Below are 6,000 nucleotides of genomic sequence, written 5' to 3'. Positions count from 1 at the left end.
TGACGGCCAGTCCCATGCAGGAATGGGCAAGACACATCATCCAAAATCAGCTGGACACTAATATCTCGGGTGGACCCAGGGAAGAGAGGTGAGTGCAGAGGCAAGCTTGCAGGGCTGTGCATGTGCAACGCCTTCATAGACCATCCTGGAAATGATGCCACTACAGAGATGGAAGCCAGGGTTAGACAGTGGAGGGGAGGAGCCACCATCAGGGGTGCTGTGGGGAGGGAGCAGCTCTGCACCGGGATCCTGCTGGCAGCCACAGGGGCCATACATGTGGAACTGTGCACACACACTGGCGGCACCTGGATAAGCCCAGGTCGCACCCGAGCATCTCACACTGCTGATGCTGGGCATGCGAGGAACCAGTGCAGGGTACGCAGGACCCTGTGAATGTCCACTTTACAGCTTCCCGTGAAGCAGTTCTTACTGCAAAATAAACACTATTTCGAAGCCCACTGGCTGGCGAAACCACGCTTCCCAGACCCAGCTTCCCAGTCCCCGCTGTCAGGGCAACCGAGGTTTGGGCCGAGTAGGTGTGAGCAGGACACAGGAGGCCTGAGAACAGGGCATGGTGGGCAGTGGAGGGGGAGGGAGCCCAAGCGGGCTCAGGAACTCCCCACAGCTCCAGAGCTTTCGGGCCTGGGGTGAAGAGCAAGACCCTTGGGGTCCAAGGCTCCGAAATGATCTCTGTCCTCCCTCCCTGCCCCACCCCCCCAACAGTGCTCACCTGTACAGGTCTCGTGGGCCAAAGACTTGGATTCCATTCTGTGACAATGGAGAGCATGATGGATTTTGAGCAGCGAGGACCTTGAAAGTTTTGCTTTGTGGAAAGCATGTCTAGTAGTCGAGCAGGGCCATCGTGAAGCTGGTCAGCCTGTTCAATTGCTGCCTCCAGCCAGAAGGGCGACCATGGGGCCTGCCTGCTGGGGAGTAGGGGAGGTGCTAGTGACTCTAAGAGACCCTGAAAGACACAAACTGGGTGTGGCTGACGGTGAGGAGGGAGCTGAGGAGGACTCCCAGGCTTGGGGAAACGGGGAAATGGGAAATGAGAGAGCAGTAGAAGGAGAGCAGCTTGGGGGTGGAGGTACCAAATGCATCTTCAGTGCTGAGATGGTGCCTACTGGAAACATCCCTGTGTTGGAGAGGTGGTGGACACATGACTCAGCCCTCGGGGAAAGGCCAGCTCCAGCCTGCAGTCAGTCTGTCCAGTCCTAGGCTCCCCACTGTCACCTCCCCTGGAGCTTCCCATCAGCTCTCACGGCTTCTGAAGGTGCTGACAGTCTCCTAGGATCCAACGATCTGTTCTCTCTGTGCACTTTTCACAGACTTTCCACTCTTTCCCCCATTCATCAATGCTTTGCTGGTCTACATGTGAATGAAAGTTTTCTGTGTATGTAAGCCCTCAGATACTTTTTGAACAGTGTGTTTAATAAGATGCTAAGAGAAGAGCTCACAACCAGGAAAGTGCTGAAGACTCACTGTATTCAAGACCCATCTTGTCCCACAGGTGGCCAGAGAGCATCTCGTGTTGGCTGTCCGAGGATCTGTGACCTTCTCCGTCAGAACCTGGCCACAGCACCAGGGGAGGTTTCGGGCACAGCTGGTGTGTTAGTGCCTCGCTGATCTTGTAAATATTTCATACTTTCGTAACTGAAAAATTGTTTTCACTCCTCTTTCCGACCTGACCTGGGTCTCTGCTCTTTCTCTAAACTCAAGCCACCTGTCCCGAGCTGGAACAATCCCAGCTTCACCAGGAAACGTCCTCAACTGAAGAGAGTCAGTGTGCTGTGATGAGGACCTCAGGTTCCCCTTTTTATACAGTAATATTGAAGAGGTATCTCTGGGCAAAAAGAAAGTAGTCCTACCTATTTCACCATCACTTTTTTTCTTAACTCTGTATACTTTGATGGGTTTCACTGGAAACTCATTTTCATAAACCAAAACTTACCCTCATCTGAGTTATAGATGTTATGATGGTCCTGACGTACATGCACAGAGGATTTGACTATGTTGACTTCAGTCTCCAGACCCTTCACTTACTCACCCCACAGGTCAGAAATATGTACACAGAATATGTACTCGTTTTCAGAAGCATCTAAGCCCACAGTGCTTTGTGGTCTGATAACTACTTTTATTACTCTCGCTTTCCTGGAGTGAAATTGACACACACGACATTCCTTTTTTTTTTAAATTAATTAATTAATTAATTTATTGGCTGCGTTGGGTCTTCGTTGCTGCACGCAGGCTTTCTATAGTTGCGGCGAGTGGGGGCTACTCTTCATTGTGGTGCGCAGGCTTCTCATTGTGGTGGCCTCTCTTGTTGCAAAGCATGGGCTCTAGGAGTGTAGGCTTCAGCAGTTGTGGCACATGGGCTCAATAGTTATGGCTCATGGGCTCTAGAGCACAGGCTCAATAGTTGTGGTACATGGGCTTAGTTGCTCCACGGCATGTGGGATCTTCCTGGAGCAGGGATGGAACCTGTGTCCCCTGCATTGGCAGGCAGATTCTTACCCACTGCGCCACCTAGGAAGTCCCCGCACAACATTCTTAAGGGCAAATTATCAGTATGAAAAGTTCACAGCAAAGCTGAATGCAATTGCCATAGTAATCCTGCTAAACAAGGTCTGCTTCTTTGGCTGAAGGGAAGTCACGTTACAAAGGTCAAAATTTATTTTTCTAAATGACTGCTTTTTTAAAGCCATTAAAGATGGCCCCTGGCTGCTTACTGGTCCCCAAACTGCACCCCCATTCTAGACACCCCAGATTTTCTTCATCTTCACCACTGATGCTGCCATTTCCCTTGACTCCAGAGGACTCACCTTCATCAGGTGGGTCCCTAAATTATGCATTCACTCAACAAACACTTACTGAGAGCCTGTCATAAAATTAAATTAAATTAAATTAAATTAAATTAAATTTAAAAGTGTCTTTGTAAGAAAAAAAAAAAAGACAAATTTTTATATAGAACCTGCCTGACCTAACAATTACTTCATTCTCAGCACTTATTTTCCCGGGATGGGGAAGTTGATTGAGGATATTTTCCATCACATACAACCCTGATGTTTGGAGAGACTAACACTTTAGTTTTCAACTAAAACTAGTACTTGCTGATTGTTGAAGAAGTGCTGTGTGCACTTGTCAGGCGTGGGGCGAAAGGCTGGATCAGGGACACAGATTTGCTTAAAATACGGCTCCGGCCAGGAGAGCACTTAGCAATCACTTTCCCCTACTGAGGATTAGCTCCTCGGGCTGAGGTCAGAGCCTCGGGTGCCGGGTGCCATGCGCTGCCCCAGCAGCCCGCCTGGCGCAGGTCCCCACAGAGCTGAGTAGGTAGTAGAGCCCTGCAGGGACCTGGCAGGGTAGGAGACCACTGGCTCCCATGGAGAAACTTCCCGGAGCTGAGGCGTTCCCCTCTCTCCCCTGCCCTCCCAACCTGTTCGGGCTTCCAGCCCTTTCTGAACAGCAGCTGACATCCCAACCGGAGCAACACCCCCACCCCACCCCTGCCCCTGGCCCGCAGGCTCTCAGAACCCATGTCAACCTCAGAGATCACTGAGTCTGTTCCCTCTAAAAATGGATGCAAGTTGTTTTAAGGTTTTGTGGCTCCTCTATGGACAAATCAGATCCACCCCAGTCTTTTCCAGGGTCACCCATTCTTTGGTGGCCCCTCGGTCCTACATCTGAGCCTGACGTCAGTCCCATTGGTGTGAAGAGTTCAGGTATCAGACGCCACGCTCCTGGGCCTGAGATCTCACCATCAGCCAGGAGGGAGCTGCTGTCCCCTCGCACACATGCCCGTCGCTGGGGCGTGGGAGCTGAGCCTTCTTCGGTCTGGTAGCCACTTTTATGTCCCTGTCCATTTCCCCGAGAGAAGAGCTCGAGTAGCCACTGTTCTTAACAGCAATGTTCCAGGGACAGAAGACTACGCCACACAGTTGAGAACTGCCTGTGGCAACTTGTTGCCTTTTTAAAAAAATAATTTTTATCTTATCAAAGTTACATATGTAACCCAGAGCAGTTCTTGGAGCATAGTAGGTTCTCAATAAATATTCTTTAACTTAATGAATAAATAAAAATAAAAGTTAAAGCGTGGTACTGTCCAGAAAGAAAACTCTCTAATTTTTTCTGGCCCTAGAAGAGAGATATTGAATAATATTGAAATACTTTGTGCTTAAGGAGGACCTAAATATGACTTGATGATCTTGATGAAACGATTCTAAAATTTATCTGGAATAATAAATGAATAAACAGGAAGCCTCCTTAAACAGAATAACAAAGTCGTGGACTTGAGCTATGTAATGTGCTCTGTTGTGTAAGAATATTCAAATCTAAGAGAAATCAAAGCAAAGAGAAAGGATAAAACTCATAAGATGTGAGAAGCATAGATAAATTAGTCACCTGCAGGACTTACTAGATGATGTAGGTAGATCACATCTATGTGAACACAGAAAGGGGTGGAAGGACCAAGCATGGACTAAATATTTATGACCCTGAGAGTGATGGCCTCCTTAACTTTCACACCCTATGCACCCCACTCTAGTCCCAGCGCTGTACACAGGCCTGACTGTCCATGATACACTAAGTGTATATGAATCATGTGAGGCCCTCAATACACATGATGGCTAATTCCCTCGCCCACCGGAGATACTTGTTCTGTCCACAGGGTCTATGACTGCAGAAACACAGATAAAACCTGTGGCTGTTGAGTAGACTAAATGCAGAACAGCAGCTATTGGCCATTTCTCCTGTGGGGAAAGTGGGTGACCTTGGCCCAGTTTCCTTCCTTCTGATGGGTCCTCCTGGGTCCTCATAAGCACACCATTAGCAGGATTCAGGCAGTGTCCTTCTGTCCACTGGCACTCTATCCTCAGGGTGTTAACCTACACCATCTCTCTCTCTTTCGCTTCTCACTATGTTTTAAATGTATTTATTAAACGACGTGATCTGAGTTAAATTGGTCTGTAAGCTTCTCTGTTCCTAGACCTTTGGGATAATTTGCTGGTAGTGAACCTAGAGGCCAACATTGCATCAAAGTAATTTCCCAAACAAAAGGCATTGAAATATTAAAGTATACACTACATGACCCAGAGGTTAATAGCACAGACTTTGGAACTCTGTCACTAAGGATTGAATCCTGGATTTGCCACTAACTGCTGTGTCACCTTGGTCAAGTTACCTAAATTCACTCTGCCTCAGTTCCTTTTTTGGCTGCGTTGCAGGGCTTGTAGGATCTTAGTTCTCCAACCAAGGATTGAACCAGTGCCCTGGGCAGTGAAAGAGCAGATTCCTAACCACTGGACTGCCAGGGAATTCCCTGCCTCATTCCTAAATCTGTGAAATAGGGATAAAAAGAACACTGGCTGATAAGGTTTTAAGGATGATAACTTGAGTTCACAGGTAGTGAGTTTAGAACTGTGTCTGGCATAGCGTAAGTTCTTTTTGCAAATTAGATCTGATCAGACAGATCCAGTGGAATAAATGAAATAAAATACAGAATTCAAAGCAGACGTAAGTATATGATAATTTAGCATATGATAAAGGTCTTTGAAAATTAATGAGGAAAGAATTACATTTGAGGGTAATCTGCTAGCCATTTGGAAAAAAATGAAAGATTTATCCACATTTCAAACCTATTAAAATATAATTTTGATGAGCCAAAGATTTATAATAAATGGAGAAACAAACTGCAGAAATGTTAGAAGAAAACATAGGCACCGTGGAGTAATCTACAGAATTACTGCCATAATGAGATGTTTAGATCATAAATGAAGGACTGTAATAAGACCTACGGTCAATGTCAAATGACAATATAGTCATACAAGCAGCAATACATGTTTTGCAGGAACACATACAACAAAGGATGTATAGCCATCCTTCAGTATCAGGGAGGATTGATTCCAGAACCTCCTAAGATATCAAAATCCACAGATGCTCAAGTCCCATCAGCCCTCCACATCCCCGGACATGGAACTCACAATACAGAGGGCCAGTTGTGCA

Source organism: Hippopotamus amphibius, chromosome 9 (genome assembly GCF_030028045.1).
Source record: "Hippopotamus amphibius kiboko isolate mHipAmp2 chromosome 9, mHipAmp2.hap2, whole genome shotgun sequence".
NCBI lineage: Eukaryota > Metazoa > Chordata > Mammalia > Artiodactyla > Hippopotamidae > Hippopotamus > Hippopotamus amphibius.
The sequence above is the reverse complement of the archived record's forward strand: the minus strand, read 5'-3'. Positions refer to the sequence as shown.